Source organism: Geotrypetes seraphini, chromosome 1, assembly GCF_902459505.1.
Source record: "Geotrypetes seraphini chromosome 1, aGeoSer1.1, whole genome shotgun sequence".
NCBI classification, from domain to species: domain Eukaryota; kingdom Metazoa; phylum Chordata; class Amphibia; order Gymnophiona; family Dermophiidae; genus Geotrypetes; species Geotrypetes seraphini.
In genome coordinates, this window is record NC_047084.1 from 235,113,597 (window position 1) to 235,126,633 (window position 13,037).

Consider the following 13,037-nt stretch of genomic DNA (forward strand, 5'->3'; position numbering starts at 1 on the left):
TTCAATTAACTTACATACATCAAAGTAAAAGTAAATCATTTATCTCATGCTAGAATTGGTATAAGGGTGGAAAGTGTTGGCTGGAAACTGATAAAAAGAAACAGAAAATAGAACTAAATAATCAATACTGTGGGGGGGTCTGTACTGGGCTGGGCTGTTTAATGTATTCATAAATGATCTGGCAAAAGGGGTAACAAAAATAGGTGAACAAATTTGCTGAAGACACATAATTATTCAAAGTCATTAAACATTAGGATTGTGAGGTTTGTAGAAGGATCTTATGAGACTAGGAAACCAGGCATTGATATGGCAGATGAAATTTAATGTAAACAAATGATTTTCACAGAGAAAATGAATTCCAACTACTGGTAGACAATGCTGGATTCTGAGTTAGGAGTCACCATAGCAGAAAAGTGCCTTTGAATCACTAAGCTGAAATTTTCTGCCCACTATGTTGTGGCTGCCCAGAGGAAATAGAACTTTGGGAATTATTAAAAAAGGAATAGAAAACAAACAAAAATAAAACTTGAGAAGACTGAGAATATCATTATACTTCTGTATAAGAGCATAATAAGACCACACTCTGACTGTTGTGTGCAGTTCTGGCCACTCCATCCCAGAAAGGATACACAGCCCTGGAAAAGGTTTAAAGAAGGGCAATAAAAATAATAAAGGAGATGCTTTGTTTTTCTTACGAGTTTGAAAAAAGGCTAAGCGCCCCTTTTACAAAAAGCCACAGCGGTGTTGTGTAGCGGTGTTGGTACGGTAAATGCACCAAAGCCCATAGGAATTGAATAGGCTTTGGTGCATTTACGGTAGACAGGAGATGTCAGAGAAAAGATATGACAAGAGTTTATAAAATCCAGAGTGGGGAGCTACATATTAATAAGGGACAGTTAAACATTTAAGTAACATTAAAACAAGAGGACAATCCAATAAAATAATGACCAACAGATTTAAAACACATTCTAGAAAGCATTTTTGATTCAGTGCTGAATTAATCTATGGAATTTGTTTCTGGAGGACATGTCTAATGCAACATGTCAAGATAACCTCAGAATGATCACATCTCCCTGTGATGGCCATGATACATTTGGATGTCTGCCATAAAAATTTAGAACTATGTTTTGCATAATGCTGCTTCAAGGAATTCCACTTTGCCAGTTGTACCCATCAATTCAGTGCTTACTGAAAGGAATGCACCGCTGGTGAACAAAAACAGCTCTTTAGCCATCAAGAAAACTACTTCAATATGGAGGTTAGCGCTATATTAAATCACTACTAGGAAAGGAACCATATTACTATGGAAAGGGATTTATATCTCAACATGATTTCAGTCCCCTGCCAATGAATCTATTATACACTTCTCCCTCTGTATTTGCATTGCAGGTTTCGATTATTCACGGTTTTTGGCTTGCTGGCTCCTCCCCCCAAATTACATCAGCTGACATAGAGAAATCGCTAATTCCAAGCATTTACAGAGAAAATCGCCGATTCCCAGCACTTTCTTCACCGTGTTTTGCCTCTCCTTCATGCCAGGTCTCCCACCGTTATTCACGGTTTCACCATATTCATGATGGTTTTTAATAGAAAACAGCGAATAACACATGTATTTGCGGTTCTGTTAATCCCTTATCACTGCGAATACAGAGGGAGAAGTGTATAGGAAAGATTACTGATACCGCAGTAAATCCTATAGATAATGCTGATGCACTAGAAAATCCTAGATTGGTTTAACATGGTATGGCCTTCTATATATCAGCTGAACAGAAAAGGTTTATAGCAACTCCTACAGAGCTGATTAGACTGTAAGCCCAGCGATTAAAGAACTTTCACTGGGTTTTACTAAGCCATGATAGAGGTTTCTACTACTGCTCAGAGCACTAAGGCCCTGATTCTGCAAAGTGCGTCCCGATTATAGGCAGCTATAGGCGTCCTACAGCTGTCTAATCAGCCAATATGGAGGCACGTTTTCTAAAAAAATGCTCCTTAGACAGGCTATCTATATTGAAGGCGCCTCCAGGAACCTAGAGAGGCCCACACGCCCATCTAAGCTCGCCTAAGGCTAGGCGGTAGCCTTAGGCGAACCTAGGCGGCCCTGCGCATCTCCCTAGCAGAGCGGGAGACGCTTACAATATAGGCTAGCAAAATGCTGGCCTACATGGTAAGTAGATGCGGCCGCTATACTTTATCGTGGCAAGGGATCTCCCTGCCACGATTAGTATAGCGGCCGCAGCTACAGCCACCAGTCTCCCCAACCCCACCTGATGTTCGCGGCAGGAGGGTGCCCAACCCCTCCTGCTGAAAGAACCCCCCCCCAAAGATTGCCAGCAGGAGGGTACCCAACTCCTCCTGCCGGACCCCCCAATGACCCCCCAAATAAAATGCCCTAACTGCCCTCCCCTGAACCCCAATGGCCTCCCCGAAGATCACCAGCAGGAGGGTGCCCAACCCCTCCTGCCAGACTCCCCCCAACGAACCCCCCCCCCCACCCTGGAACCCCCCTCAAGCTTACCACCAAGTTGGCCAGATGGGTCTTCGCACTGTCCGGCCAGCAGGCCCACCTCTGTCCAAATGAGGCGGGCCCGCTCCTCCCCTGCCCAACCCACAGGATCTCTCCTGCCATGATCATTTGAGGGGGGCTTCAGTGGGTGTTGGCAGGAGAGATTGGGCATCTCTCTTGCTGCCATCATTTGGGAGGAGGGTCACTGCAAGTGCCAGGCAGGAGAGATTGGGCATCTCTCCTGCTACGATCATCATGGGGGTGGGGGGATGGGTTGATTGGGCCTATCAGCTGATCGCGGCAGCCACGATCAGCTCAGCAGCCCAATCCAGAACATATACCTGTTTTGACTTGGTCTAAGTCAAAACGTATAAGTTCCATAATGTAAACCGCATCGAACTATCGATTATGGCTGCTGGACGACTAAGTCTAGGTCAGGCCACATCCTGCCCACCTCTGCCCTACCTGCTCCTCCAAAAACACCCATTTTCGCTCTGGGTGCACAGAGGCAGTGAAAACACCTAAGCTGGTTTTAGATACACCTAAAACCCTCTTTGATTATCGGTACTTCGACAACCTGTCTTTTTGATCATCCAAGTGCAGATTTATGTGGGTTTTTAGATGTATTTCCGTTTCGATTATGTACCTCTCAGTATATACAGTGTCTCAGATATTCATGCTTTCTGTTCCCATTTAACATCTGCAGATGTTTTTCAATAATGACCTGTTTTTCAATAATTATGAGCCTCTTTTATCAAGCTGCACTAGAGGATTTTAGCACAAACCAGCACGGTGCCTACTACAGTGACTACTACAGTTTTATGGCTGATTTAGGTATGAATCAGCTGTATCATTTAGAATATACTGTAAATGAAGATCCAGGTGGAAACATCTCCTCAATCTTTACTTTTTTCTTTCTTGTGATAAAAGTCCGACACATTTTTGAATGTCCATATAGGCTGGCACATGTGCTATGCTTTCACATTGGGTTTCATTGGTTATATTTGGCTTTTATAATGTTGGTTTTCTAGTTCTTATTTCAGTCTCTGGTTATTACACACACAAACAAAAAACATTTTTTTCTTGGTGCCTTGGTTTTTTGATTGTTCCTGGGATTATTTAGTGCACTGATTCAGAAAATTGCATTGGATAGACCACATCAGCTCTAGTTTCTTAGATATGGTAACAAAAAAAAAAAATGTATGCCTTTGGAAAAGTAGAGCCAAACACAAACATTGGGCAAAAAATATTTGCCTCCGAGGGAATATATGGTGGTTAGAGGACAAAATGTAATTAATGAACCTTTGGTAGCATAAGATAGAATCATACTGCCACCACTACATATAAAGTTAGGCCTGATGAAACAATTTGTAAAGTCTTGAATAAAGACGGTTTGTGCATTAAATACATAGAGGGGCATAATCAAAACATATGGCTAAGTCCGATTTGGATGTATGATGCAAGACACCCAAAGTTAGCAGTGGGAAAATGCCCATATTCGAAAGGTGAATCACAACGTCTAGAATATATATATATTTTTTGTTCTTTGAAAATCTATCTGGACGTCCAGACCATTGGGTCACCCAGACTGCCAGGACCAAAATTTGGACATGGGAGGGGCCAATCTTGTAATGGACTGGCCACCCAGACATGGTAACAGATAGTGGGGCACCTTACAGGGCACTGCTGTGAACTTCACATAAAGTGTTCCATATAAACATCTCACCAGAACCCACTATACCCACCTGTCTACAACCCCAATTGCACCTATATGGCAGTACAGTAGGTGTTTTTTTTTTTTTTTTGGGGGGTGGAGGGGTTGGTGAACTCACACGTTTCACCATAAATGTAGTGGTTAGAGTGGCTTATGGGTCTGGGTCCTACTCTCTATGGTTCACTAGCCCACCCCCACCCCCCGACTATTTACGAAACCTGTGTGCAGCTCTACTAGGCTTTCCTATATCAGGTGCTGATGTTCTGGAAACAGGTATGCACTTTTTTATTCTGATCTTTGTGGGGGTGTGAGGGGGTCAGTGAACACTGGGGGAGTATGTGGGGGTCTGTACTTTGTCTCTGCAGTGGTTATCTGGTCACTTTAGATACCTTTTTGGCACTTATATCTGTTTTCACATCATCTAACTCACAACATCTAAATTTTATCCAGGATGTCTAGTACGGTAAAACATTTGATTATCTCTGCAGGATGTCTAAGTTGGCCCATATCCCGCCCAAAAACTGCCCTGACTACTTCTTCAGATACGCCCCTTTCAGCTCTGAGCGCACAGCGGCATTCAGAGACATAAGAAGTCCCGCTACACATCCAGAAAGTTGATTTGATTATTGGCACTTGGATGTCCTGTCTATTAGGACATCAAAGTGCTGACTAAGGCATGTTTTTAGATGTTTGAAAGTTTTATGAGCCCCTGGACTTACCAGTTTGACCGTTTTTGTGATAGATCAGATTCCCCCTCCCAATGCACAAAACTGCTGACAATTTGTTTCTTCGAGCGATCACTCATTCTCCAATCCGAGCATGCAAATGAGGGTATTAGTACTGAAATGCCATGCAAAGTAGGCGATCGATCGATGCACAAAATGCTTCCATCAGAAGAAGAAATACCAATCGGGTTTGCCGATCCAAAAATGAGTGATTGTTGAAGATCAGTCGTTCACTATCCTTGCCGGCTCTTCTGCCCTGAAAGAAATAGAATCAGTATCGAAGTTACACTATAAAACTACAAAAACAATAGAACTATAAAAACAAATATAGATATGCAGTGGAACTTATGCATGTATTATGCTGCCTCACTGCTTGCTTTTACAACAGCGTTGTCCAACAGTTTTGATTGCTCCTTCCAACACCACCTATAAACTCCTTTCTACAGCTCCGTCCAATGGCTACCTTCAACAATGGACTCCTTTCAACAGCTCTGTCTATCAGCTACAACAGCTACCTTCAACAACTCCCAAGACAAGGGAAATCTATTCTGGCATTCCTTATATTACATTTTATGACAATGCTTTGCAACCGATGCCTTCGATGCATGCTGATGACGCACGTAAATAAACCATGCCTATGAGTATTGCACAACAGGCGCATGCGTACATTGAATCAAGAACCAACAGGAATACTCTGCACATGCATTTAAATCACTCTCACAATTATTGATTGGATGAGATTAGGGTGAGCCTCTGCTCAAATAATTAGCATGTCAATTCGGTTGTGCAGCAATTGCTCGGCCAGAATCGGCCAGAGAATTAGCTAACAGCGATCCAGTTGGTATTGCTGACTGATTTTAGTGCATCTAGGCCTTAGATTGCTTTCCAAAGAACCTTGGTGACTTAAGTGAAAAGCAAGGTGAAAGATCTCACCAAGAATTAAAAACAATGAAAGCCAGATGCCAAGGAAGATGGGATGCACACATAATGGCAGACTATTGTTGGAATCTTATACAAGCATGTCCTGACAGATCCCATTCTCGGAAGTCTTACAAAATGAGCTTCTTTGTGTTGAATGACTGGAAAGTTGGTATCATAAACTTGTGTTTTTGGTATGAAATAAGTTTTTGTTATGAAATAAGTAGATTTTCATGTTGTACATTAGAAGGATGCTAGGGTGCATAGAAACAGGTATGGCCAGTAGGAAAGAGGAGGTATTTATGCCCCTGTATAAGACTCTGGTGAGACCTCATTTAGAATATTGTGTACAATTCTGGAGACCACATCTTCAAAAAGATATGAAAAGGATGGAGTCGGTCCAGAGAAAGGCTTCTAAAATGGTACCTTCATCATAAGGTATATAGGGAAAGATTTAAAGATCTCAATATGTATACTTTAGAGGAAAGGCGGGAGAAGGGAGATATGATAAAGATGTTTAAATACCTACATGGCATAGATGTGCATGAGTCGAGTCTCTTTCAATTAAAAGGAAGCTCTGGAATGAGAGGGCATAGGATGAAGTTAAGAGGTGATAGGCTCTGGAGTAATCAAAGGAAATACTTTTTTTTACAGAAAGGGTGTTAGATGAGTGGAACAGTCTCCCAGAAGAAGTGGTGGAGACAGAGACTTTGTGTGAATTCAAGAAGGCATGGGATAAGCGTGTAGAATCTCTCAGAGAAAGAGATAATGGTTACTGTGGATGGGCAGACTAGATGGGCCATCACGTTTCTATGTTTCTTGCTTAAAAGATATGAATTTAAATACTACATTAAAATATCCTGATGTTTTAATGAGAAAGCATAGTGAAGAGTAGTATATGGCACACGTTCTGTGTCTCAAAAACTAGAGTTGATAGGAGGAAACTGGTGCCATTTTTGGAATCAGTGGTCAAATATGCCCAGAAACAGGTCTAACATTTGAGGCACCAAAATGAATGTTGGCCAGTGTTATAGTCATTTTATTTATTTATTTCATATCCCATTCTCCCCAAAGAGCTCAGAATGGGTTAAAGGTTAACATACACAATACACGGGTACAATTTACCATAGTTAGAGTGCAAGTTTTTATCCTAACTCGACCCATACTAATGTCTTTTTTGCTACAGTTGTTACAGCCTCTTATGTAGCCCTTTTAAGGGTGGAAAATGGCCATATCACACTTTTAACAATTTGTGTATGTATTATTGTATGTACACTATTGTCTTATGTGGTGAATAAAATTCTGTGAAACAATAGGCTTCTTTTGATTCTTTACAAATAGCCAATTATCTACCCAATTAAAAAACACCTGGTGATTTCCACATGTTGTAGATTTGAAACTGTGTAATCTGTATTGTATAGCTTGCTTCCTGATATGATTCATGAGTGGTGGATCATAGAAACTAGATACTTGATACTTGCTATTTTCCTATTGTTCATTACCTTGCAGCAAAGAAAAAAAGCTGTCAACTGGCGCAGCTGGAATTAATAAACTGTAGAAGGACACCTATTACCAGTTACAGGCATTCCTGTTGTTTGATCTTTTCAGTTATTTCATTATCTCTGCATCAACAATAGCAGCTCTGCTACAGAAAGTCATCCAAATAACACAGCTTGAAATGATAAATGAATGGAGCACAGCACTGAGTGTTCTGTGCTGTGGTCATTTTCTAGGTGAACACAGATTCTTATCTCTATTGAATCAATCTCACACCACCGCACATAAAACTTATCAGCTATGCATTCTGGCATGCACTCTAAAGCTTGGTACAACATAATCAATGTGTTTTTTAAGTGACATAAACATGTTTAATAGTACTTGAATGGTTTTTGTAAAATATATGCAGCTGTATACTTATAGACTAGATTCAGTAAATGACACTCAAAAAACAGTGCCGAAAAAAATCCACGTTGAATGCTGTTTTATAAATGCCGCTCATAATTGAAAACAAAAATTAATTGGGTGGTGGGCACTTAAGTTGATAGAAGTGATTCTCTAAACAGTAGTTGCCTGTCCCTAGATGCCTACCAGCAAGTAGAAGTGGATATGGGCAGATCGGGTTCATTTTTGAAAGTTAGGCATACTTAGGTGCCAGTAGGTGCTTACATTAGGAGCCTCTATTTAGGCCAAGAAAATCCTGGTCTAAAAAGGGATACCTAAAATTAAAGCCTAAGCATAGTTTAGCATCACTAGGTGCAATTCTATAAACACCTAACGCATGATTAACACATCCAGTCACCTGCAAATGTAGACGTTATTAACAGAACCTGACCATAAGAGTACATCTTAAATGCAATTTCTTTCTGAAAAAAAAAAGAAGCTTGTGATCAAAAGTAGGCGCTCAGTAGGGGGAGAGCGTAGCACAATGGTTAAAGCTACAGCCTCAGCACCCTGAGGTTCAAACCCATACTGTTTCTTGTGACCCTGGGCGAGTCACCTAATCTCCCCATTGGCCCAGGTACACTAGATAGATCATGAGCCCACTGAGACAGATATGGAAAAATGTTTGAGTACCTGAATAAATTCATATATACTATTCTGAGCTCCACTTGGGAGAACAGTATAGAGAATTGAATAAATAAATATTTGTAAGTCATAGATTCAAGTATTACTTATTTAAAAAAAAAAAAAAAAATTTCAGAATGAATACTGAAATATTCCATCTTGTATTCATCAAAATATTGAATTCTTGACTTAAATTAAGAGACATATGCAAAAGGGTTATATATTTAGCTCACAAATCTCTACACCTGAAATCAAGCCAGACATTCAGTTCTGGGTTTCAATCTGCTTGTCTGACATTGTTACCTGTATATCTCACTGCCACCTAAAATTAAACATGACCAGTCTTTCCACTGAAACCCATCGCTCCCCCATTCTCTATTTCTGTGAATACTTTCATACTCCCTGTCTCAATGACTCACAACCTTGGGTAATCTTTGACTCATCTCTCTACTTCTCTTCACATATCCAACAGACTACCAAAACCTGTTGTTTCTTTCTCTACAATATCACTAAAATCAGACCCTTCCTTTTTGAATGCACTACCAAGACCCTTAACACCTCTTGCCTAGACTACTGCAACCTGCTTCTCTCTGCCCTTCCACTTAATCATCTCTCTCCCCTTCAATCTTTTCAGAACTCTGCTGCACACCTCATATTTCACCAATGTCACTAGGCCCACATTACTACTCTTCTCAAGTTACTTCATTGGCTCCATATTTGTTTCCACATATAGTTCAAGCTCCTCTTACTGACCTACAAGTGTATTTGCTACACAGCTCCTTACTATCTCTTCTCCCCCCCCCCCCCAGGCATTCCACTCATCAGATAAATCTCTCTTATCTGTACCCTTCTCTTTTACTTTTGCTGCACCATATGCCTGGAATAAACTACCTGACTTGGTATGACAAACTCCATTTCTGGCAGTGTTCAAGTTCAGACTGAAAGCCCACTTCTTTCAATTCCAAACTCTGACCCACCTTCAAAGCACACCAGTGTCTGTCTTATCCTTCCTCTGTAATTCCCCTACCTGCTAAGCACTAGTGTCTGTCTTGTCATTCCCTCTGTAGTTCCCCCACCTGAACTATTGTATTGATGTACCTTCTTGTCCAGTTTGTCTGTCTTGACTGGATTGTAAGCTCTTTTGAGAAAGTACTATCTTTTCTATGTTTTGATGAACAGCACTGTGTATGTCTAATAATGCTATAGAAATGATGAGTAATAGTAGTAGCACATGGGATAGGCACATGGGATCTCTTAGAAAGAGAAAGAAATAATGGTTACTGTGGATGGGCAGACTAGGTGGGCCATTTTCCCTTTATCTGCCATTATGTTTCTATCCACTAAACACATTCAGAGGTGCATTTTATAAAAGACATTAAAAATAGGTGCCAGAAAAGATTAATTCTAAACACCATTCAATAAAGAGTATACCCTTTATTCAGAAGGATAGCACATGTCAATCAAAAAATTGGTGTCATTTATAGAATCACACCTCATGGCACCTAAGTGGATTTAGGTGTCACTAGGCATCCTAGACATAGGTGCCACTCCATTAGGCCAGCTTTTCACTAGCCTAATTTGGTAGCACCTATGTCAGAAGCCTCATGACGCCTAAGTCAACCTTGCCCATAATCATGAACTTAGGTATTGCTAGGCATCTGTGATTAGTTCGCCTAGTTTATAGAATATGTCTATTAGTACCAATTCTCTGGGCTCCACATTTATGCCTGCGGAAACTGGTTGTAAATCATGATGCCCAAGTTGAGCGCACTGACCTATTATTCTTTAACACAATGTGCAACTTTTTGGAATGTCCCTGACACTTCCATACCCTTCAATGGCCACACCCCCTTTTTGGTTATATACTCTGAGATTTAAGTGCACAGGGATTCTATAAACTGTGCCTTCGATAGGCATCACTAAGCACCCTAATCACGGATGCCTAGTGATGCCTAACTAACACCCCCCCACACACACACACACACACAAAACCACGGAAGTAGTTTTTAGCATAGACTGGTGCACTGAATGAGTCGGGAGCAGCACAGAGCATTCAGCACCAGCCTGCGCTAAAAACCACTTCCATGTTTTTGTAAAAGAGGGGAGTAAAATTCTTGACAAATGTAATTGTTTTTTAAGGGGTTAAATGGTGTGGTAATTGACCACACCATTAAAAACCCATTAAAAAATTATTTGAATTACCAATTAGGGTTGCATGCTGATATCTGGGTGGTACCTAGCAACACCTATATCAAGGTGCCCTCTGATACCTAACGACATCTATTTGAAAAGTAGGCATGGTTAGAGGTGGAGAATAGGCATGGTAAACTTAGGTGTCACTAGGCATTTGAGGTCGGCGCCAGTAAATTAGACCAAGTAAAACCTGGCCTAATATATTAGCACCTACCTTTAGGATGCCTAGCGATGCCTAAGTGCTTAGGTACCGCTAGATGTGATTTTTTTTTTTTTTTTTAATCTGTATTCATTTTCAAACTTAGAATGAGTGTGTCATTAAGTTAAAACAGATTAACAATAAATATATCACCTAAAAATCATCAATGGTACAAATGATATGCTCTTATCTCCCACCCTTCCCTATCATATAATCAAATACCTTGTACAATATGGAATAATAAAATTACCCCCCTCCCCCCTCATAATTGAATCTGTAAATTTAAGGGAAAAAATGTCATCTAATCAGTACATAATAACGATAATTATCCCATTTACTATCTCTGTCTCAGAAGTCACCCCCAAAGCAACAGCAGCACTAAATCGGATGGAGCAATGAATGACTGAATTCAGACGAAAGCTAAATTCTGAGAAAACAAAATTTTTTATAGCATCGCCATGCCCAATTGACCGTAAAGCATCATTGTGCATCAATAACCTTACTTATCCCATTCAACCCACTTTGAAGATATTGGGAATAACACTGGACCAGAGCCTGCCCATGAAAGACCAGGTAGATTCCCTGATTAGAAAGATCTTTCTCACCCTCTGGAAGCTTCGATCCATCAGAGCTTACTTCGATGTCCCATCATTTAGAATTCTGGTACAATCTCTCATACTGAGTCAACTCGATTATTGTAACATCGCCTACCTGGCACTCTCCCAGAAAAACATGCGGTGATTGCAACTGGTACAAAATGCATCGGTTAGGTTACTTTGTGGACTGAAGAAGTTTGATCACGTGACACCTTCCTATCGACTTCTGCACTGGCTGCCGATGGAGGCATGTGTGAAATTCAAGTTTGGCTGTTTTTGCTTGAAGATACTTTACGGCTTAGCCCCTAAATATATAACAGACCTTTTCTCCTTCACAACCAACAGATTCAGGAGAACTTCACATCCAAACTTTGTCTCTCCACCGGTTAGAGGTTGTAAATTTAAAAGCTATCACCAACATCTTTTCTCACATCAATCAGCACTATGGGGTAAAGACCTGGAACAACTGCTCGTGCCTACTACCTATAGGGAATTCAGGAAACGCCTAAAAACACATCTGTTCCTGAAATACTTAGGCAACTGACCTATACAATCTTAGTCCTCAACAAATGATCTTTAGAGCTGCTATTCACCAACTCTGAACTTTGTTTATTCCACTTGATCTGTAATACCTTTTAAACATTGTAAACTGCATAGAACTTCACGGTACTGCGGTATATAAACTGTTGTTATTATTATTATTATTACAATATTTTGTTAATGGCCCCCTGAAACATCCTCTCTGTATTGCAATAAATCTTTCCATTTTATAAATATGACATAAGGAATTCCACCAGAAATTATAATTTAATCTACTCCAGTTTTTCTAATTATACATAATTTGCAGAATGGCAACCCCAGTCATTGTAAGTAATAATTTGTTATTATTTGAAGAAATCTGACTTTTTGCTCTCATTACCATACCAAACAGCACAGTGATTCTATAAATAGTGCTGTGCAGTTGATTGACAACCATGCAGAGCAGCTCCGTTTATAGAATCTGGCTCAAACTGCAACAGAATAGAATGCAGTCAGATATATGCACACATCCTAACCAGTGCCAATTAATAGCAATAACTGGTTATTAGCATCCACTGATGGTTATCAGCTTAAACGTTAATTAAGTTAGTATGCACATCTCAAGAACCTGTCTAAATCAGGGTGAAAAACATAGAATCTGGGAGAAAGCCCCTATCTGTGAATTTTCAGTGACACTTTCTGGATAGTGCTGGGATGTACTATCACACCTAACCTCTCTCTTACTTACTTCTATAAATCCACTGGAGTTCCGTTCCTTCCCTAACCATGTTAACCGTGTCGAGCTCCACCTGTGGAGATGATGCGGTATATAAACCCAAGATTTAGATTAGATTAGATTAGATGAGCATTAACAGAAAATGGGCATTCTACCCTACAATGCAGTGAACAGTTTAAGACCACAATAAAACTGAGTGCTATGGAGTGGTTAGGCAAATCACATAAACCAAAGGGGGGAGGGGGGAATAAGAAGTCAAAGAGACTTCTACCAGCCTAACTATATCCATCCTTAGCACCAAAAGAAGAGATTATTATGAGATGTTAGGCTGATCTGTGGAAGGAAGGGTATAAGAAAGGTTCCTATGCA